The following is a 25,000-nucleotide window of genomic DNA, read 5'->3' on the forward strand; positions in this document are numbered from 1 at the left end:
TCGCATAATACGCGGGAAGAGACAGGCTTCGTCCGGGCCAATTGTATTGTTCCTTTGGTACATGAAACACTGCCTCGTATGGTTTACGGGAAGAGGGCCCTTGTGTATTGATCCTTTGGTATGTGAAACACTGCCTCGTATGGTTTACGGGAAGAGGGCCAAGTGTATTGATCCTTTGGTATATGAAACACTGCCTCGAATGGTTTACGGGAAGAGGGCCAAGTGTATTGATCCTTTGGTGTATGAAGCACTGCCTCGTATGGTATATGGGAGCAGGGCCAAGTGTATTGACCCTTTGAAGTATTAAACACTGCCTCGTATGGCATACGGTAACAGGGCCTTGTGTATTGACCCTTTGAGGTCTTAAACACAGGCGAGTGTGATAAACGAAAACACACACTTCGTCTGAAGCTTGTGTGATTAACCCTATTTCAAGTCAAAGAGTATGGGAACATTTGCTGAAGTAATCAACGTTGTGTGTGTGTGTGTGTGTGAGAGAGAGAGAGAGAGAGAGAGAGAGAGAGAGAGAGAGAGAGAGAGAGAGAGAGAGAGAGAGAGAGAGAGAGAGAGAGAGCCGAGAGCTCAAAATCACAATACCAGTGTTTGAAAATACATTCTCTCTCTCTCTCTCTCTCTCTCTCTCTCTCTCTCTCTCTCTCTCTCTCTCTCTCTCTCTCTCTCTCTCTCTCTCTCTCTCTTTCTTTCTTTCTTTCCTCCGCTTAGGTCGTCATATTAAATTCTTTCTCAGGTAGTGTCTGGCATCTGGAAGGACGTAGAATGCGCCTGTCTAAAGTTGGCAGGATCATGTATTTTTTTTTTTCTTTTTTTTTTTCTACACATAACTAGAATACCTACCTGCAGCGATTCAGGCGTCATAGGAGGAAAAAAAAAATATTAAACCCTCGCTGGCAGCCGAGCCGACAATCTGGAAACTGATATGGGGATCGAACTTACGTTCCACTCCAATCATGGTAGCATAATTCCGCTTATTATTGAACGATATACGTAATGTGTAGGTTCTAAAAAACAGACCAATAAGGACATATTCATGCACTCGAGACAACGGAACTAAATGGGGACATACGTAAATTGGGCCATTCCTCGTCTGTTTCCTAGCGCTACCTCGCTAACGCGGGAGACTGCGATTGGTTATGATAAATGAATAAATAAATAAATCAATAAATAAATGGACAATCACATGTTTACCAAATGGCGTCCTAGCTTTGTCTCTTCGATGTATACCAACTGACTTATATTTCTCTCTTGTCTCTCCCCTGATGATGTGATTATTACACGAAAGTGCACTTGGGAACTTTTCGTGTTTCATTTTCCCCGTGGACTCATAGGAATATATATATATATATATATATATATATATATATATATATATATATATATATATATATATATATATATATGGCGGTGACTGACGAAAACGGGTAAAATGCGTATGATATATTCACTGCAAGAAAATGGTATGCCATGGTTATTTTACCAGTGGTTGGCAGAACTCTGTGTGCAGCATCTGTGTGGAAAATTGCCTTCACTTCAGCCAGCGAAAAAAGAAAGAAAAGAAAGAAGAAAGAAAAAGAATCTCTTGACTTCGATATTGCAACATTCGTGTATCATATTTACTCTAATCTTTTTTTCGAAAGGAGGGAAACGGAGTTGTTGATAAAGGAGACATTCTGTAGACACACACACACACACACACACACACACACACACACACATGCTGGAGATGTTAACCCAATTACAGTGAATACCATTAAAATGATATTAGACTATAATGAACGGGGTGAAATCATTGTTCGACCCAGAAGAAAAAAAGAAAAAAAAATTGCTGGAAAAGAAGACTAATTAAGCCAATGGCTTCAAAATACATTAATGAGGTGAATGATATTGTATCTGGTATATGCTACTCCACTCATCTTAAAGAGTCTTATCATTATCTTCCAATGATTGTAATTAATAATCCAGTTTTCAGAATCTCTAGAATTACTTCTAATGTAATTGGTAATCCAGTTTCAGGAGCTATAGAATTACTTCTAATGTAATTAATAATCCAGTTTTCAGGAGCTCTAGAATTGCTTCTAATGTAATAAATCATCCAGATTTCAGGAGCTCTAGAATTACTTTTAATGTAATTAATAATTCAATTTTCAGGAGCTCTAAAATTACTTCTAAAGTAATTATTTATCCAGTTTTCAGGAGCTCTAGAATTACTTCTAATGTCACTAATTATCCAGTTTTCAGGAGCTCTAGAATTACTTCTAATGTAATTAGCTTTCCCAAACTAGAAACAGCGTAACGACCAAGTATCTGTTACCCAAAAGTCAACCTAAGACATCCCCACAGCTGGTAGGCCTAAGGCCTAGACAGACAGACAGACAGACAGTCAGTCAGTCAGAGAGACAGACAGACAGAGAGACAGACAGTCAGTCAGTCAGAGAGACAGACAGACAGAGAGACAGACAGTCAGTCATTCAGAGAGACAGACAGAGACAGACAGACAGACAGTCAGTCAGTCAGAGAGACAGACAGACAGACAGACAGACAGTCAGTCAGACAGACAGACAAACAGAGAGACAGACAGAGACAGACAGACAGACAGTCAGTCAGACAGACAGACAGACAGTCAGACAGACAGACAAACAGAGAGACAGACAGAGACAGACAGACAGACAGTCAGTCAGACAGACAGACAGACAGTCAGACAGACAGTCAGTCAGACAGACAGACAGACAGTCAGTCAGTCAGACAGACAGACAAACAGAGAGACAGACAGAGACAGACAGACAGACAGTCAGTCAGACAGACAGACAGACAGTCAGACAGACAGACAAACAGAGAGACAGACAGAGACAGACAGACAGACAGTCAGACAGACAGACAGACAGACAGACAGACAGACAAACAAACAGATAAACAGACTGACAGACAACGAACCCTCCACGAAACGAAGTTTTCTGAATAGTTGGTGAATTACGGTGAATAACACGAACGAATCTGTGTCTAACTCTCAGCTGCAAAATGGTTTCTCGAATGTAGATGAATCATAATGATTCAGAAAAAAAAAAGGCAACATTGTGACCATAATTGATAGCATGTTGAACGAACTTATAATTGTCTTTGTCCATAAGGTTCATGAATTTTATGATCCACAAGGTATTTCTTTTTTTTCTTTATTAGAGATGTGAGGGGTAGTTTAACTCGGAGAATGTTAATCAAGTACAATTTTGGAAGTATGGTACAAAGGCACCAAAACTCAGTTATTCAAAGATTTAATAGTTTATTTCGTAGGTGCGGCACACACACACACACACACACACACACACACACACACACACACACACATAGCAATTATTTTCCGATTGTGTAACACGAAAATGCCTTGTTGCCATGGGGTCAATTGAACTCCCTCTGTACCATGACGCAATGCCATCGTGCGCGCGTCGGGGGTATTGAACTAAAGAACTCACCTAAGTGTCGAAAGCGCGCATAAGTGTTACGTAAAGACGACATTCCCATGTGAATGGGCGAGAACTTTTAATCTTCTCGTCCCTCCTTCCGTGATAGCACTAGCGTTATGAAACGTTACGTCATATCCTGACATTCTAGATTAATGGTCGCCATTTCCCACTTCTTCCTTGGAGGGGAGGAGGTGGGAGGGATTTGAAGGATTAAGAATAATTGCCTTACTACGTGTCTCGTAGCTCAGTCCTCAGAGAGCTGTCGCCTCGTATGGTCCAGAGATCATATATATATATATATATATATATATATATATATATATATATATATATATATATATATATATATATATATATATATATATTTCCAGAGGAAATACTTCACCAAAGGAAGTCTTAGATCATTGAGTGACGTGCGCATCTGTGAAGGATGGGGTTGGACTGGATTGATTTGTGTCTACTTGGGTTTAGGGCGAAGGAGCTCCTCTATACAGTAGATGTCTGTGATTAGAAAAAATCGTTGGGTATGGTAGCTTGTGGCCTGCAAGTGCTGGTGGCTTTTGGCATACAAACGGTGGTAGCTTGTGGCATACAGATGCTGGTAGCTTGTGGCATACGAGTGCTGGTAGCTTGTAGCTTACAGAATCTGGTTGCTTGTAGTTTGTGGCATACAAATGCTGGTAGCTTGTGGTATGCAGATGCTGGTAGCTTGTGGCATACCAATGCTGGTAGCTTGTAGCATACAGGTGCTGGTAGCTTGTGGCATACCAATGTGGCCTATTTTCACTGGTGGTAGACAGATGCTGGTAGCTTGTGGCATCCGTCCGTAAAAATGACTGTTAGCCCAAGTACCAACGAGGAGTAATTTTCCCGAACCAGATTATGTGGTTGATCACCTCCGCCAATTTGCTCGTTCGCTCCACCGGGATAATGCTCGCTCGACAAGCCAGTGGCTTGTTAACCGGCCCAGTGCCACGTCCCTGTTCAGGTAACGCTCCGTCAGAAGTTTCTATGGCGTTAACGTGGAACGGAGATATGTGATGGTAGATGGATTAATTTTTTTTCTTCTTTATATATATATATATATATATATATATATATATATATATATATATATATATATATATATATATATATATATATATGTACACACCCGAACGCCATTTCCTCTTTCCCACCTCCTTTCCTCTCCGTCCCATCCCGTCTTGATCTATTCCCCTTCGCCCTCTCTGTGCTTTCCTCCACCTCCCTTCCCCCCCCCCAAAAAATATCCCCCTCCCCCCACACTCACCCCCACCCCCCCCCTTTGGAGTCCATAACTCGACATGACGACCCACACAACAACAACAACCCCCCTCCCTCACTTCCCTCCCTCTACACCAACCCACCCCTCCTCCTTCCTCCTTCCCTCCCTGCACTCCGACTTCACAGTTTATGTGGCCCAGTTATGAGTTGCTCCCCTTCTCTCCCTCCCTTTTCCCTCTCCTCTACCCTCACCCTCACCCCCTCACCCTCTAACAGCGTGTTGTTGTGTGGGTAAGGACGCTCCTGAAAGTGGAGGGCGAAGACGGTCGAGTGATAACGAGCACGCTCGAGTGATAAGCGGCTCAGGAGCTCCATCAAGGTCGGGAGGTTGAGGTTTGCGTGGAGGAGGGAAGGTCGACGGAGGTAAAGGTCACCTGGAGTTATAATATGCTCGTCGGTGATTGGTCTGCCCTCGCCAACACTGACCTTTGTGGGATTACGCGTGTTATCTCGGCCTTATCGAATGACCCTGGCAGTGGGTAAGGCTTTAGCTGATAATACCCCAAAGTACCAGCCAGCCTCTTATCTTGTTATCACCGTACGTGGCGGAAATAGATAAACCCCTTGATTCTAAGGAGTCCCTGGTGCTATTCTCATGATTCTAAGGAGTCCCTGGTGCTATTCTCATGATTCTAAGGAGTCTCTGGTGCTATTCTCATGATTCTAAGGAGAGTCTCCCCCATATGTACCAATCCTCACTTTTCGCAGTGCCACCAACGCCCACTCTCGCCTGTAACCATCTCTTCTGCAGGTGGCGGAGGGTTGGTTAAGCCGACAGGCCCAAGTCTTCCTTCCCCTGCCTAGGCTGTGGTGTTTTGTCCGTCTTTATTTCCCAATGGGCGTCCTGAGCTACGTCTCTTCGTTGTATATCAACTGACTGTTGTATTTCTCTCTTGTGTCTCGCCTGATGATGTGATTATTTCACGAAAGTGCACTTGGGAACTTATCGTGTTTCATTATTTTCCCCGTAGACTCATAGGAATATATATATATATATATATATATATATATATATATATATATATATATATATATATATATATATATATATATATATATATATATATATATATATATATATATTCTTTTCTTGAAATCAGTACAGAAAGGCATGAGCCCAGACCTGGAGCCAGGCCATAAATATTTGAGCACCCTTGCGATTTGACACGTCGCCTCATAAATAATGAAGTGCAGCCGAAGGATGAGGAATGAAAATACTTCATTCGGGCAAGGGGGAAAAAAATAACCCCATTAACTGGATGTCCATTTAAACGCCATACATGAAGTTTATGGAACAGGATGAATTAAATGCCATACACTGAAATATGGTAAATTAAACGCCATACATTAAGTCTGTGAAATAGGGTGAATTAAATGCCATACATTGAAATAGGATGGATTAAACGTCATACATTAAATCGATGAAATAGGATGAATTAAATGCCATACATTAAGTCTATGAAATAGGATGAATTAAATGTCATGCACTGAAATAAGGTGGATTAAACACCATATGGTATATGTATGTAACAGGATGAAATAAATGCCATATACTGAAATAGGGTGGATTAAATGCCGTAATAGGATGAATTGGAAGCCATATACTGAAATAGGGTGAATTAGATGCCATACACTGAAATAGGGTGGATTAAACGCCATACATTAATTCTGTGAAATAGGATGAATTAAATGCCATCCACTGAAATAGGATGGATTAAACACCATATGTTAAATTCATGTGATAGGATGAAATGAATGCCATGCACTGAAATAGGGTGGATTAAACGCCGTACATTCGTATCATGAAATAAGACGGATTTAAAGCAAGCTTTGAACCGTGTATGATTTCGTTAATGATGGTGTGAATAATATCAGTGCCATAAAAAAAAAAAGTGATGAAAATCACTGGTATTATACAGCCTTGTTAAATCATATTTTTTTTCTCTTTTTTTTTTTTGACTCGTCAAAAAGTCTGTCCTTGATCTTTGTTCATGTTGTGATATATTAATGTTTTACTTAATAACGCTCAATTTTCTTTTTTTTAAGAACTTTTTTTTTTTTTTTTTTTTTGACTTTGGAGAATCCTTTGTCGAACATCACATTGGGTTTCACTTGTGAGGTTAGTAAACACCTGTTATTGTAGACCCGCTTCAAGGTAGATAGACACAGATGTCTGGAAATACGAAAAATAGGTGAATTATAGATTCTAAAATGATACAGATTACAATTCGGTCCAAATTACAAATAAATCCTTGACTGCAAATTAGGACAAAGAGAAATATCCCGTCATCATAAAAAGAATTCAGTTTTTTTTTATCTAAATCTTTTTTTTTTTTTTCTGACAGTCCAGTGAACTATGGGTTATATTTGCTAACAGAATATTTATATATATACATACTCCAATGTTCAGTAACGCAAATGCTGGAGAATGTCCAGGACCTTGTCAATGAAGATTTATATTTGCTAACAGAATATATATATATATATGTATATATATATATATATATATATATATATATATATATATATATATATATATATATATATATATATATATATATATATATTTATATATATATATATTTATATATATATATATATATATATATATATATATATATATATATATATATATATATATATATATATATACACGAATATAGTGCATATGAACGCACACTTCATAGCTTAGCAGTAGCTCTCCCGCCTGCTACACAGGGGTCCCGGGTTCGATCCTGGCTGTTGGAGGTTTGTACATATATATATATATATATATATATATATATATATATATATATATATATATATATATATTCCACGGTAAGGTTACGCTAATGCTGGAGAATATACATACAGATCCTGTTGGGGGGCAGTTTTGTGTAATACGACAAAAGTATATACTTTTCGTTATCTGGAAAAAAAAATCAGATATAAACCATGTTACATAGATGATGGAGTTTTACGTTCTCTCTCGATATAGTTCGTGCAGCCACGGACCAAAGCTTCAACTTGACATATCCTGAGGACCATGGAAGTCAAGGTTTGAAAGTTTCACACTCCTTGGTTCGGCCTGTTTCTGATCGCTTGGAATGGGGAAGCGATGGGTCTCTTCCATCATAGCTTTATCGGAGCACAGGAAGAAGGGAGGGAGGGAGGAGAGGAGTGTGTCGTGTCTATGGGTGAATTTTGACAGGTAATGCGATCTCTTGCGCTGGTCAGTACGTATGGCCTTGAAGTCCTCTGTATCTTGATTGAATCAGGGATTGAAGACTCCGTCACTGACCTCCTGTGGATAACCTCGGTCGTAGACATATGATCAAGGCTTATGATGTCATCTGACTCCCCTCCCCACAGGTAGGTAGGTATACGAATGCACTGGCCTCTCAGCAGGTTACGTCTCTCTGTCATGGATCACGTCAGGTCTCCCGTTCATACACTCTCTCTCTCTCTCTCTCTCTCTCTCTCTCTCTCTCTCTCTCTCTCTCTCTCTCTCTCTCTCTCTCTCTCTCTCTCTCTCTCTCGTGGAATGCCCTCCAGCAGATAATCTCATCATAGACCATCATCAGGTCTTCTGTTCATCTCTGTCTCTCTCGGTCTCTCTCTCTCTCTCTCTCTCTCTCTCTCTCTCTCTCTCTCTCTCTCTCTCTCTCTCTCTCTCTCTCTCTCTCTCTCTCTCTCTCACGTGGAATGCCCTCCAGCAGACGATAATCTCTGTCACAGAAGGACCATCAGGGTTTACTGTCTCTTCTCTGTCCTTTCCCCCAATCACTCCCGTCAGCTGTAAGGAAGGGGGATGGGTGGGTAGGGGGGGGGGGATTTTCATCATCATGCCTTGGTCGTCACATCACAGACCCTGTTGTTGTACGAGGTCTCATGATAAACCAGGGGTCGTGGAGACCTACTTCGTCAAACATACAGATGCTGTTCACCTCATTCGCTTGTATGTTCGTGTGTGTGTGTGTGTGTGTGTGTGTGTGTGTGTGTGTGTGTGTGTGTGTGTGTGTGTGTGTCCCCCAGCTTCGTAATCTTCCTTCACTCGAGTTTAAGAATGTGTTTGTTATTGTTCAGTTGTATGTTTTGTTTCTGTTTATTTTTGTTTTGTATCCTGGAGAACAAGATAGGTGTGTGTGTGTGTGTGTGTGTGTGTGTGTGTGTGTGTGTGTGTGTGTGTGTGTGTGTCTGTGTGTGTGTGTGTGTGTGTGTGTGTAAGCAAACAGGGGTCCGGCTGTGAAATGTTTCACCGAAACGACCGAGGGGGAAAAAAAAGACGTGAAGGGGTTCCAAGATTGACGTATGTATTTTGTATTTTTCACCCCTCTGGAATGAAGTAAATGGAGGAAGAACTGCAGTGAAGAGCAATGAAAGGAAACAGTGTGAGTTTACAGATGTGGTGGTTGAGCAAGGCCATAGTCGGGATGGTTGGAGGGGCGGTGAGATGGTTGTAAGGGTAGGGGATGGTTGGAGGGGTAGGGGATGGTTGTAGGGGTAGGGGATAGTTGTATGAGTGGGGGATGGTTGCATGGGTAGGGGATGGTTGTAGGGGTAGGGGATGGTTGTAGGGGTAGGGGATGGTTACATGAGTCGGGGATGGTTGCATGGGTAATGGATAGCTGTAAAGGTAGGTGATGGTTGCGTGGGTGGGGGATGGTTGCAAGGCTGGGAATGGTTACTGTGGTGGGATATGGTTGTATAGGTGGAGATAGGCTGCCGGGATGGAGATAGTTGCATGGGTGGGAGCTGGTTGCAGATCTAGAGGTAGCTGAAGGTGTGGGGATTACTGTGGGATGAGATCTAACCTTGTTCTGCTGAAAGTCAGAGGGAAAACGCGAGAGTGAACGGACGTAGAAGAAGAGAAATTATTACCCTGAAATATCCTGAACATACACGAAAAAAAAAAGACGACTTTGAGAGGAATTCGGGGGGGAAAAGAAAAGAGGGAGAGAAAGGTGGAAGATAAGCTGGGGAGAATTGAGGCGAGTGGGGATATATGGAGGGAGGAGGTTTAGGTGTGTGTGTGGCGGGGAGGGAAGCTTAAGTTAAGGTGGAGTGTCGAGAGCTGCGACTGTGTGGGTGTGTGTTGGCACGGAGCACGTGCCTCCAGGCACACGCACTCGCCTTTAAGTGCCACAACTGGATAACTGGAGGTGGGCAGGATACGTTCGTTCTGGTAGAAAAGGAAAAGAAAATTGAGCTCTGTCAACACCTTTTGTCTGGGCGAATTAAACTGGTTCACTGGACGTATTAAAAGTATTTTTTTTTACTATTATCAATTAGAAAAAAAAGGACCTATGTCAGTATTCTTTTACAAAGTCAATAGCCATTTTTTTTTTCATGTTGTACTGTGACACTAGGAAAGCCAGAGCTAAGAATATCTTTCCCTTGAATGGAGAGAGATTTTTTTCAAATCGAGAGATATTTCCCCCCCCACACACACCTTTCTTTAATAGCAATGTTCTCTAATTAATCCTTCGGGAAAACTCATTTTTTTTTTTTTTTTGTCTTTCCCTGTAGAATACTCAAAGAATTTTGCATTACACGAAGAGATATAGAGTTACGATGAAGAATACATAGAGAATATTCTGTGAGATGGAGAGAGAGAGAGAGAGAGAGAGAGAGAGAGAGAGAGAGAGAGAGAAAAAGAGAGAGAGAGAGAGAGAGAGAGAGAGAGAGAGAGAGAGAGAGAGAGAGAGAGAGAGAGCATGAGGTAATATCCAGTGACAATTCTCCTTACCCATAAAAGCTTCCTAATTTGACCGCAATTCTTTTCCGAGCAAGTTTTTTTTTTTATATTTTTCTCACACGGAAGCGTTCCACCAGAATGATAATGATGATGAGAATGATGATGATGATGATGATGATGATGATGATGATGATGATGATGATGTAGACAGTTTGAGCTTCCCTCCCACCCAACCCTTTTGCCTACACTGATCCCCCCGTGGAAGGCATAACAGTACAGAGGAAAATTCAGTGGCCTGCTAACCCATGCACAATATGAATACTAAGAGAAGGGTGGTGCTTTTTACATGCATCTCCCTCTCAGCTCAGTCCAACAGCCTGGGCCCACGTTTCATGTGAAGACCCACCTTAAAAGACCTTCACCAGGTCTTCACCAGGGGTGGTCAGTTCCTTCTCTTACGACTGTTCGTGAAGAGTGGTTCACACGGTACATCTACGAAAGCACAAAGTCACTGGAGGTTTTTATTCATTTGATTATTCATAGTTACCTTGGGACCAGTTTCTGTGAAAGAGTCGTAGGGTTTCCCCAAGGCCTTTCTAAAGGGTCTGGGAATGATTTCTCCCCATGTATACGTATCAGACACACACACACACACACACACACACACACACACACACACACATACACAGTTCTTGACAGCAATATGTATGACCAGTTCATTTATCCTTGGTAATCAGAGAATACATTTGAGAAACGCCCTCACTGATGCCACGGTTTCGGATACACGAGGATTCTGATGAAACTCACAAGAACGTAGTCTGAAAGGAGCCAATGCTGCTGAGGGAAGGAGCAATGGGAGCTTGTAACGTTGGAGGAATGGGAGGTCTGCTGTGTTGGGAGGAGAGGATGAGAGAGAGAGAGAGAGAGAGAGAGAGAGAGAGAGAGAGAGAGAGAGAGAGAGAGAGAGAGAGAGAGGTTGATAGGGGAAGAGCCAAAGAGCTCGTTCGAACTCGGTACAACGGCTGGACCCACCTTGGGTGGACGGGGGTATTGTACAGCAGAAACAGTAACCTGGGCTGAGGGAGCATCGCCTTCTCTTGAGTGACACGGAACTCTGTACCACTGAAGAAGAAAAAGGAAAACGCAACAAGGAAATACAGAGAGACGTCCATTGACACGAAGATGACCTCAGTACCTTTACGCAAGACTTTAAGAAATGGAAGAAGATGCCATAAAATGATTAGAATAAAAGGAACAGAAGTAGAAAAACCCACACGTAAATAATTAAGGTTTTAGAGCGGATAAAGACAAACTAATTAATTCAGCCAGGGAACGTAATTGCTTTGGTCATTAACATAACCATAACAAGGGGGCTTTCAATGTTACTTAAGCATTGTTAACGATTGAACAATAGCCTGGGCAAAAGAACGCAGTGGTTCTGTTGATGTTTGAATTCCCTTCCCCCCACCCCACTCCTTTTTTTTTCTCTCTTTGTATTCCACACGAAAAATAGGAGAACCCAGTGCCTTTGTTGACATCAAGACGTTGTTGTGCCTTCGATTTCTCAGAACGTCTTGAGCGAGGTAGAACTAGGAGTAATGAACTAGGTGTGTTGGTGTGGGAGACAGAGGGAAAAGTTCTGAGAACCGAGCTAGGCTGTAGGATAATGTGCTCCCTTAATTGCTTGGGAGTTAAACGTCAATGGAAGTACGAGTTATATAACGTTGGTCGAGAAATTAGATAGCTCTCATTCTGAAGGGAGGAAAGAGGTGGATTCATATTTTTTCTATCTTTAGGCGGGTGTGTGTGAGCCATTATTTTCTGAGGGGATTGGGGCCCCACAGCTCAAGTTCTCCCCCACAACCCTCACACACACACACACACACACACACACCTGTTAATGACACATGGATGACACATTGGACCTTACTTAGGAGAATTTCATTCGTAAAAAGAAGATGTATTGTGTGTAGTGCAGATGGACTGCCCGAGTGTGCGCGTGTGTGTGATGAGAAGGTGTCTGGAGAGAGGATGAAGTGGGTTTATGATGGCTTGTAAGAATGGAAAAGCCAAGAAGAAGAAAAAAAAAACTAACTTGAAACACATCATTAAATTTTTTTTGATATTCGTAGGTGATAAAGACACGAGATGAAAAATATAAGAAAAAATATTCGACGGTGTGATGATCCAAACATAAAAAGCATCTGGCTAGAGACTAGAACACTTCGAGTTGAAATGGAAAAAAACAGAAAAAAGCTACATAAAACATAGTTTTGTTTTTGTTTTGTTTTTTGCTTTTACTTGGTAATAAAGATCTGGGTGAAAATACACAGGAGTGAAAAGATTTTCAGAAATGTGACGGTTTGACTCGTCTTCAAAAAAAAAAAAAAGATAAAAAAATAAGAGAGATAATGCTGAGCTCAGCTCTAGAAGTGACGAGAATGAGGAGATGATTAAAACATGAGGCAGAACAATGGTGATGAGGAGGAGATGGTTAGCAATGATGAGGCTTCTTGAAGAGGTCGTCTTGGGGGCCCTTGACAAGAGCCGAGCCGCTGAGCCTTCGTTCCTTCCCCCCTTCCCCCTCAAATTGCGTGGCTCACGTCTTTCACCAACACCTCCAGCTCCTGCTCCACCAGCTGTTACGAGGACGCGTCTCTCTCTCTCTCTCTCTCTCTCTCTCTCTCTCTCTCTCTCTCTCTCTCTCTCTCTCTCTCTCTCTCTCTCTCTCTCTCTCTCTCTCTCTTATACGCCATTCACCAACCCTTCCCTTTTTTTTTCTTCTTTCACTCATCCATCACACGCCAGTCCCTCCTTCCTTCCCTCTCACGAAATATCTGTCATTCTTTTATTTTATTCTTATCTCCACATACGGGTTTTTCCTCTCACTCTTTATTGTTGCGTTCATTCCTTTTTCTTTTTAGTCTAAAGCCTAGTCCTTGATCACCCCAGGAACGAATTCTGTGAAAGAATCCTGACGTTAACTAAGACCCCTCCAGAAATTGGGAATTGTAGACTCCTTTCTTTTGCAAGCGAAGTCCTCATATATATATATATATATATATATATATATATATATATATATATATATATATATATATATATATATATATATATATAATACTATGAGTCCACGGGGAAAATGAAACACAAAAAGTTCCCAAGTGCACTTTCGTGTAATAATCACATCCTCAGGGGAGACACAAGAGAGAAATATAGCAGTCAATTGATATACATCGAAGAGACGAAGCTAGGACGCCAATTGGTAAACATGTGATTGTCCAAAACATGTTTTGGACAATCACATGTTTACCAAATGGCGTGTGTGTGTCCATCCTACGTCTCTGTGTCAGGAAACAATCGTTGCCGCACCATCATAAAAAAAGCCTTGTAATAGATAACATTCACAGATAGATTGTATGTTACTGTTGCAGGTGGTAAAGTGTATCAGGTTAACTTCTGTAGGTGGTTGAGGTACCTGCTTTCCAGTATGGGTGACTGACAGGACGTGGGTCGACGAATACAGCCCACGCCATTGGTGGCCGACGGCATAGTTGCTTGATTGGTGGACGTCATGTCGATAGATGTTTGAGTTCGCCGCTGGAACGGCAGGGCAGCGGGAGGGACCAGATCCAGACAACAAAGGACGAGTTGTGCCTCATATTTCTCGCTTCTACGAAACGTGAGGCGGTGAAAGCGGATCCCGGGTTGCTAGAAATGTGGGGCAGAACACGCTTCCTGCGCGTAAGTGAGGTACTGGAGGTGGCTGCTGTTCTCGCCTGAGTGTGGAAACTGTCTGTACCTGCTGGATAACATTCCTCCAATATACTGCACCCAGTATGTGTGTCTTTGTGTGTGTGTGTGTGTGTGTGTGGTTGGGTGGGTGGGTGTGTGTTTGGAGACCTGGTGTTCTCCCAGGAACGGTTCTCTGTGTGTATGGAGACCTGTCGTGGTCTCCCTCAGACGGCGTAAGGGTTCGTATGGAGACTGGAGTGTTCTTCTGTGGACATTGGTTCCTGTGGACAGGATACAGCCAGGAGGGGTCGTGAGAAACCCAGGACGTGATTACAGAAGATCTGATGTTGATTACAGAAGGTCTGATGTTCGTGCTGATTACAGGAGGTCTGAATTTTATTGGACCGCGTCGAAGAACCATTTTGGCTCTCAGATCACTAGATTTTTTTTTGAAGAAAAAATTAAGAAAGTAAGAAGGTATTTCATATTCCTCCACAATAGAATCGAGAGAGTTGTATACATGTGCCAGTTGTAACCAGATGTTCTGGTGATGATTCTTTGAGTGGATTTTGCATGAAGCGAAAGAGAAAGAAGAAAAAAAAAAATAATAGCTTTCAGCGCCATTCATCTCTTTCAGTCGAACATGTCCAGACAAACGGTGCAAAGTTAAAGCAACTGAAACTTTCAATGTTGCTCAAACCACATCGCACATGCTGGCGTTGCCACAGCCACGGAATACCGGATCGTTTAAGCCATTCTGACGCCTTTCATTGAACTGTATTATTGTGGCGTTTTTCTTCTACTGCCTTCACCCCCCACTCCCCATGGGATCGAGAAAATCCAAACGAGCGAAAGTCAATTTCATTTTTTTCTGTGAACCATATATATATATATATATATATATATATATATATATATATATATATATATATATATATATATATATATATATATATATATATATATATATTTTTTTTTTTTTATACTTTGTCGCTGTCTCCCGCGTTTGCGAGGTAGCGCAAGGAAACAGACGAAAGAAATGGCCCAACCCCCCCCCATACACATGTATATACATACGTCCACACACGCAAATATACATACCTACACATATTGTGTATATATATATATACTTTTTCCAAGATGGCCTTACCCTCGAGGGACAGTTAAGTGCGCCTACGTGAACCAGAAAAAGTTGAGTTATTCGTTGTCTCTTACGTGAGTCTGTGAGACCTTATGATACATCGTGCCTCAGGGACGGATGAAGGTGTGTACGTGAGACAGTGAAGCTTCCAGTGAAGCTTCGAGTCAGTGGTTCGACGACCAACGAGCCGCCCAGTGTGTTGTAAGCTTGTGGACTGTTGGGCAGATGATAATTTCTATCGAGATTTTTTTTTCCAGAGTAATTTTTGGTAATATTGTATTTTGATTGAATATTATTCATTTTTATGTATAGGATTAACGTAACTTTTTAGTTAAAAAATTATTTATGATTACTGTCTGTGAGATCCCTTTGTCCACGAAGGAATTTCAGTCTTAGGGCACCGTATATATATATATATATATATATATATATATATATATATATATATATATATATATATATATATATATATCTTTTCTTTCATAGTATTCGCCATTTCCCGCGATAGCGAGGTAGCGTTAAGAACAGAGGACTGTGCCTTTGAGGGAATATCTCACCTGGCCCCCTTCTCTGTTCCTTCTTTTGGCAAATTAAAAAAGAAAAGAAAATATATATATATATATATATATATATATATATATATATATATATATATATATATATATATATATATATATATATATATATATATATATGTATACATATGTATAAAGGCAACAAGTATGAATATGTACATGTGTATACATGTATACGTCTGTGTATGTACATGTATGTATACGTTGAAATGTATAGGTATGTGTGGGCGTTTATGTATGTACATGTGTATGTGGGTGGGTTGAGCTATTCTTTCTCTGTTTCCTTGCGCTACCTCGCTAACACGGGAGACGGCAATTAATTATGATAATATAAAAGAATAAAATATATATATCTCTGAGGACAGGAGGGAGGGAATACTGCCCTCGTATCTCCTGCGCGATGTAGAGTGAGTTTAAGAGATGCGGGAACAGAGGGGCAGGAAACCCTCTCCTTCTTGTAGATGAATTTTCAAAACACAGAAAATGAGCCACTCAAATAGCACCCATCCTCCTCACTGGCTCAGGCTGTCTATACATGGCGTTACTTCGCCAACGCAAGAAACAGCGAACAGGTACGATATATATATATATATATATATATATATATATTCTGTTTCCCATTTTAGAAAGTTAATACAAGGAGGGGAGGATTTCCGGCCCCCCGCTCCCGTCCCCTCTAGTCGCTTTCTACGACACGCGAGGAATACGTGGGAAGTATTCTTTCACCCCTATCCCCAGGGATAATATACATATATATATACATATACACACACACACACACACACACACATATGCACATACACCCACACACACACACATACATATATATACATATGAAAAATGTAAGAACAATTTAGAAACAAACTTTTAGCTTGAAAAAAAAAAAAAAAAAAAAAAAAAAAAAAAAAAAAAAAAAAATGAATGTCACATAATGGTTCAACCTCTGGCTCTGGAAAAGGAAATGTACAATTTATTCACACAAACGTCAATAGCAGTTCTCATCAATTTCACCACTGTGTCAATAAGCTTCAATGTCTAAGCTACATTTTTCTCCAACTTCACTATTTTCTTGTCAAAAACACCATGCATGAAAACTATCACTCCATTAACACAACTATAAACATTTACTTCCCCTTTAAAAGTTCTGGGGAAGTCTATCTCGATACACTGCGGCGAGGCGAGTGCTCAAATTACAGAGGTATAAGTTTGTTGAGTATTCCTGGTAAATTATATGGGAGGGTATTGATTGAGAGGGTGAAGGCATGTACAGAGCATCAGATTGGGGAAGAGCAGTGCGGTTTCAGAAGTGGTAGAGGATGTGTGGATCAGGTGTTTGCTTTGAAGAATGTATGTGAGAAGTACTTAGAAAAGCAAATGGATTTGTATGTAGCATTTATGGATCTGGAGAAGGCATATGATAGAGTTGATAGAGATGCTCTGTGGAAGGTATTAAGAATATATGGGGTGGGAGGCAAGTTGTTAGAAGCAGTGAAAAGTTTTTATCGAGGATGTAAGGCATGTGTACGTGTAGGAAGAGAGGAAAGTGATTGGTTCTCAGTGAATGTAGGTTTGCGGCAGGGGTGTGTGATGTCTCCATGGTTGTTTAATTTGTTTATGGATGGGGTTGTAAAGGAGGTAAATGCAAGAGTCCTGGAAAGAGGGGCAAGTATGAAGTCTGTTGGGGATGAGAGAGCTTGGGAAGTGAGTCAATTGTTGTTCGCTGATGATACAGCGCTGGTGGCTGATTCATGTGAGAAACTGCAGAAGCTGGTGACTGAGTTTGGTAAAGTGTGTGGAAGAAGAAAGTTGAGAGTAAATGTGAATAAGAGCAAGGTTATTAGGTACAGTAGGGGTGAGGGTCAAGTCAATTGGGAGGTGAGTTTGAATGGAGAAAAACTGGAGGAAGTGAAGTGTTTTAGATATCTGGGAGTGGATCTGTCAGCGGATGGAACCATGGAAGCGGAAGTGGATCATAGGGTGGGGGAGGGGGCGAAAATTTTGGGAGCCTTGAAAAATGTGTGGAAGTCGAGAACATTATCTCGGAAAGCAAAAATGGGTATGTTTGAGGGAATAGTGGTTCCAACAATGCTGTATGGTTGCGAGGCGTGGGCTATGGATAGAGATGTGCGCAGGAGGATGGATGTGCTGGAAATGAGATGTTTGAGGACAATGTGTGGTGTGAGGTGGTTTGATTGAGTAAGTAACGTAAGGGTAAGAGAGATGTGTGGAAATAAAAAGAGCGTGGTCGAGAGAGCAGAAGAGGGTGTTTTGAAATGGTTTGGGCACATGGAGAGAATGAGTGAGGAGAGATTGACCAAGAGGATATATGTGTCGGAGGTGGAGGGAACGAGGAGAAGAGGGAGACCAAATTGGAGGTGGAAAGATGGAGTGAAAAAGATTTTGTGTGATCGGGGCCTGAACATGCAGGAGGGTGAAAGGAGGGCAAGAAATAGAGTGAATTGGAGTCATGTGGTATACAGGGGTTGACGTGCTGTCAGTGGATTGAAGCAAGGCATGTGAAGCGTCTGGGGTAAACCATGGAAAGCTGTGTAGGTATGTATATTTGCGTGTGTGGACGTGTGTATGTACATGTGTATGGGGGGGGGGGGGGTTGGGCCATTTCTTTCGTCTGTTTCCTTGCGCTACCTCGCAAACGCGGGAGACAGCGACAAAGTATAAAAAAAAAAAAAAAAATATATATATATATATATATATATATATATATATATATATATATATATATATATATATATATACCACACTGTAAATGATGTATCATTTTAGACCACACTGTAATAAGGTAGACCAGTTTTCACCATTACAGCTCAGCGGTGATCGAGAACCGTAAGAGCTTTTAGGAATTCTGTCGAAGTTCATTTACCTCCTTATTACTTGGGATAAGTTTCTGAGGATATTGAGAATCTTGAATCCGGCAGGAACTACTAGATCCGGCAGGGACTACCAAATCCGGCAGGGACTACCAAATCCGGCAGGGACAACCAAATCCGGCAGGGACTATCAAATCCGGTAGGGACTACCAAATTCGGTAGGGACTACTAAATCCGGCAGGGACTACCAAATCCGGCAGGGACTACCAAATCCGGCAGGGACTACCAAATCCGGCAGGGACTACCAAATCCGGTAGGGACTACCAAATCCGGCAGGGACTACCAAATCCGGCAGGGACAATAAAGGGTTATTTTGCATATATTATCCAAAGATTGTCTAGACCAAACTTGTTTTGCATGGTGTTTTATGATGATTTATATATAAGAATATGAACTTTTGAATTTTTCTGCATTTTTTTTTTCGATAATAGATAAATTCACTGAGTCGTTTTATCGACTTGTGCGTTGTCGATAACTCTTTTGCATATTTCATTTATATCATACTTTTTTTTTCTATAGATTTACTCCATTTCCTTGCGGCAGAAAAGGATGGGGGTGGGGGGGCTGGGGGGGGTTGGGGCTTGGGGGGGTGTGGGCTTGGGGGGGGGGGGGGGGGGGGGAATATTCATTGTTGATTGAGAAGCGGGAAGTTTATTGAAGACTTTTAGACACACGTGTTGGTATGGATGTTTATCTGGCGAGACGAAATAACTATTATAGATGCACTACGAGAAGAAAGAAGGAGAAAAAAAAAAGAAAAGATACTGGAGCACATCAGAAGGTATAAGGCCTTAGCTACTGATCTAAGGGTAAAGAAAGGTTAAGGATGCCCAAAGAAACATATCAGAAAGTATAAGGCCTTAGCTACTGATCTAAGGGTAAGGTAAGGTTAAGGATGCCCAAAGAAACATATCAGAAAGTATAAGGCCTTAGCTAATGATCTAAGGGTAAGGTAAGGTTAAGGATACCCGATGAAACATATCAGAAGGTATAAGGCCTTAGCTGCTGATCTAAGGGTAAGGAAAGGTTAAGGATGCCCGAAGAAACATATCAGAAGGTATAAGGCCTTAGCTAATGATCTAAGGGTAAGGAAAGGTTAAGGAATGCCCGAAGAACCAATTTCTTCAAACGTATAGAATAAATATTTTATATAGATCAACCATGATTCCTTTTTTTTCAATATACATCACTGTAATGCCTTTTTCTCGTGTACGAAACTTGCAGAACTGTGTTGAATCCCGATTTGCTTCAAGTCCTGCTTCATCCGCGACTAATTTCCCAAAGAAAGAAAGCGTCCTTCACTTTTAAGATGATAATGTATTCGCTTGATGAATTGCTCTCCATTTCCAACCAGTATTTTTACCTCGAACCACGTGGGAAATTAACGTCATAAAACTCCGGAACAGCGCAAAAAAGAAAAAAGAAAAAGAATTCCTAGGAAAAAAATGAAATTGTCCCCATAAACATCAGTGATTAACATCTGCAGGAAACCGTGTATACACGATGGGTTTGTTTGGTTGTGGCCGGAGACCCATGATCGTACGGGCTTGTGAGGTGAGGTTATGTATAGATACACCAAAGGACTGCAACGGCGCGCAGACAGCAACAGATCAGTGAACCTTGAACACAGTGCATCTGTTACGACCCTGTGTGGTGGATATACACTATCGTAAGAAAAACGCTGACCGTAACAGATCCGTGAGTCTTTTCGAGGCAATTTTGATATCAGAAGAGAACAAAAACATTTAAAAAAAACGTTAGTATTAAAAGTACAAATAGAAAAATGACTTTCTTGATCTACGATGTCGCAAATAATGTCACTCATGGAGTCAAAATGTAGTAAGTTTTTTTTATCTATTTCATTCAAACGTGTCTGTGGTGTTTCACTCGCCTATTCATAACGAGTCAGTCATCCCATATTTTAACAGTCCTGCCAAAGCAAAGAAGGTAAAAAAAAAAAGTTTGCCCTCGAGATTCTGTATCTATTACAACGAGTGAAATCGAACTAATCTATTTTTGAATGTCGACTTAGATCAAGATTGTCCAAACCTCTGGTAAATTCTCAGGAGAATTTGAATCATATCGCCTCATAGACTGTGCTCTTTTCTAAGGTAAATATGTTCAGGTCTTCGAAACATCTCTCATACGATATGTTTCTCAGTCCATGAAACCATCTTCATGGCTTGATGCTGCAGTGTCTCTGTTTTATCACATTTCTCGTTTTCAAGTATGGCGACCAGAACTGAACACAGTGTTGGAGTTGGCGAGGCACGAGTGAACTGTAAAAAAAAAGAAAAAATGAGAATCAGTTTCGTAGATTCGAATTCTAACGCCTTGATTGTGATGTCTCGAGCTTTTACCTCATTCCTTATTTAATGTTTCTACTAATATCTTTAGGTCATCGGAGATTATTACATTATAATTATTTTTTTTTCTCTAACGTTGTGTTGCTCAACAGGATTGGTTCTGTAACTTTCCTTCTATATTTTGTTGCTGAGGTGTAATGCTTTGCACTTATCGCTATTAGAATTAGATTCGTTACCTCTGATCCCTCCCCCGTCTTGTCAATTTGTCTATAGCATTATTTTGCTCCTATAGGCGTTGGATTTCTCTTGTAACTGGTTCTATTATCATCAAAATCTGTGGTAGTATCTCTTAAATCTCCAAAGCGTCTTCTTTCCCCCTACTCTGGTAATCTTCCACCTCTATCATTGCTTCCAACTTCCATATCATAGCTATGTCTACTATCCTCTCTTTCCCATGGCACTATTCCAATCAACCCTTTATGATCATCACGTGGAGGCTGAATTTTTTTCCCTGAAGCTCTATTAGCCCCATATATCGCCGTCTGCTTCGTCTGATATCTTACATCCTAACCTCTTACCAGTATCATTAATATATACGTCAGAAAGACGAATGGTTCCAAGACAGATCCCTGGGGCACACCACTTGTCACGTCGAACCATTCTGAGGGTCTGGCCATTCGTCACTGTTCTTTCCCTTCGGCCCTTCCACCAAAATGGCTCCTGTCCGTTAGTCCTATATCATATAGTTAGTCTAGTCTGTGATATTTCTTGCGCTCAGAATGAACAAATACCAAAATATAACATAGATACATCTTCCAAAAAAAAAAAGAAAATGCATCCGTCTAGAATCATCTCGAACCACTGTGCCTTTATGTCCAAAGCGACAAGAAACGGTGTACTAAACCAAATAGACCATAGTATTACCTGGTCGTTCATGTAATGATAAGATGCCCTCACGATATTTGGAAAGCGTGGTGCACTCCTATATATGTAGGTTGTTCTCCGTTATCTATATGGATTAACGGAGTTGATGGTTCGAGTCCCCAAAGTGGATTTTCTTTTTTATGTTTCAAGTCACGTTTCAGAATCACAATATTTCGTTTACTTTTCTCAGATGTCCCTGGACTACATTAGAACCTGTACGCTACTGTTTGACACCCACTACATCTGTGTGTAGATGTAGATATTGGCACTCAATACATCTGTCTGTAGATGTAGATATTGGCACTCAATGCATCTATCTGTGGATGTAGATATTAACAATCTCTACATCTACCTGTAGATGTAGATAGAAGCACACACTGCATCTATCTGTAGATGTAGATGTAGATATTAGCCCTCACTACGTCTACCTATAGATGTAGATTATAACACACTACATCTACCCAGATCTAATTTTGATAGCTTCTTGGATCTGCTTTAAGTAATTTAAGAATTTTTTTTTTTTCCCCAGTGTAAGAAATTTGTGGAATGCGATGATGCCGCCTCGAAGCGCATCAACACTTCAAGAGTTCACTTAATTCATGTGAAGTTGCCTTGAATATATAAAAGTAAGCAGCAAAGGAATCACCCCAGCGAGGAGGCATCTTTGTGAACTCGCTGGCACGATTAACCCAGACGAGGGATTAATGAGAGAGAGAGAGAGAGAGAGAGAGAGAGAGAGAGAGAGAGAGAGAGAGAGAGAGAGAGAGAGAGAGAGAGAGAGAGAGAGGCAATAATCAGCTATCTACAACGACGTGGAGGTCATTTCCTGATAAACCCCTGACGCGTTTTTCCTCCTCCTGTGTATAAATACCTCGGGAAGTGTGTCCCAGATGACACACGCTGATCGCCGCTCGGGTTAGCAGTGCTGGAGTGTAGGGATGGACCGTGACGAACATTCATAAAAGCGACGGTGATTTTGTTTGTGTGTGTTTCTTAATCTATTCACGAATTTCGAGATATGCCAAGGTTAGAATAACTGGTTTAGCTAATACAAAAAAGATATATATATATATATATATATATATATATATATATATATATATATATATATATATATATATATATATATATATATATATATATATATATTCATCTCTGGAAAATGTTATGAAACCATATTTAGTATGTACAGTATACATTTGTAAATAAAACTGAACAAGCTTTACATGTTCCTAAATTTCTGGTAATCGATACTGATTTATGTATGCCTTCTAGAAAACTATTGTGGTAAAAGGAGAAATACTAGAGAACATAAGACCATCAAGAATTAGTGAATTTATCATGATCAGACAGGTACAATAGGCAACCAAAGGGCCTACTGGGATAAGATATTGTAGAATTAATGGAAAGGTCTGTGGTGCATGGATGTATTCTTTCGCCCCTATCCCCAGGGATATATAGGGATATATAGGGGAGAAAGAATACTTCCCACGTATTCCCTGCGTGTCATAGAAGGCGACTAAAAGGGGTGGGAGCGGGGGGCTCGAAATCCTTCCCTCTCGTTTTTTTTTTATTATTTTTTTCCAAAAGAAGGAACAGAGAAGGTGGCCAAGTGAGGATATACCCTCAAAGGCCCAGTCCTCTGTTCTTAACGCTACCTCGCTAATGTGGGAAATGTCGAATAGTTTAAAAGAAAAGAAAAAAGATATATATATATATATATATATATATATATATGTATATATAGATAGATAGATAGATAGATAGATAGATAGATAGATAGATACATATCAAGTCTCGTACAGAATATTGAGGTAAAGAAAAAAAGAGACTGTGGCTGCAAGATGTCTCTAGGTTCTCTGTCTCACACGATTTCTTTTGTTTTGAGAGAGAGTAAGAGATCTCTTGCGCAGGTGCATAAAAATAAAGCCATCTCCCGCGTAAAAAGTTCTGCAGAATCCAGATTCCTTTGTATATACAGCCACCGTGGCTGGTCTGGGGTGAGGCAGGGAGGGAAGGAAGGAAGGATCTCTCTCCTGGCACCCTACCTCTCACGACATCTCTCTCCACCCACCCTTCCTCCTCCTCCTCCTCCTCTGTCTCCTCCTCCTCCACCTCCTCCTCTGTCTCCTCCGTCTCCTCCTCTTCCTCCTCCTCCTCCTCCTCTGTCTCCTTCCGTCTCTTCCTCCTCCGTCTCCTCCTCTTCCTCCTCCTCCTCCTCCTCCTCTTCTTCTTCTTCTTCTTCTTCTTCTTCTTCTTCTTCTTCTTCTTCTTCTTCTTCTTCTTCTTCTTCATCTTCTTTTTCTTCTTCTTCTTCTTCTTCTTCCTCCTCCTCCTCCTCCTCCTCCTCCTCCTCCTCCTCCTCCTCCTCCTCCTTCAGGCAATTCCCTGTTTCTCCCAAAAAGAAAAAAAGAATAAATGTAATAAAACGAGACACCTGAGCTCTGTGCTGCGGTGCTCCTGCTCTCTCTCTCTCTCTCTCTCTCTCTCTCTCTCTCTCTCTCTCTCTCTCTCTCTCTCTCTCTCTCTCTCATATAAATCTTCCCCCGCTGGTTGAAAATTAAGGGAGGGGATTGGGAGGTGAAGGGGGAAGGAATAGAAAGGGGAAAATTGATTAGTGGGGAAAATTGTGTGTTTCCTTCGCTCCAAAAGCCAAGAGGTTGTGTTCCCATCAGTTGTAGAAAATGATTGTATTTATAAAACTCAGATTAATCATTTTAAACAGCCCACAGCCGACAGTTCTGTCTACTTTGTCTGTCTGTCTATCTTTCAATCAATCTGTCTCTCTGTCTATCTATATACATATTTAACTATATGTCTATCTCTTTATGTGTCCAATTATGTGTCTGTCTGTCTGTTTATCTGTTTGTCCATTTTTCTGACAGTCAATCCATTTATCTATCTATCCATCTGTCTGTCTATCTATTTATCTATCTCTATCTCTCTATATATCTACCTGTCTGTCTATTTATA

This window comes from Panulirus ornatus, chromosome 63 (genome assembly GCF_036320965.1).
Source record: "Panulirus ornatus isolate Po-2019 chromosome 63, ASM3632096v1, whole genome shotgun sequence".
Taxonomy (NCBI): domain Eukaryota; kingdom Metazoa; phylum Arthropoda; class Malacostraca; order Decapoda; family Palinuridae; genus Panulirus; species Panulirus ornatus.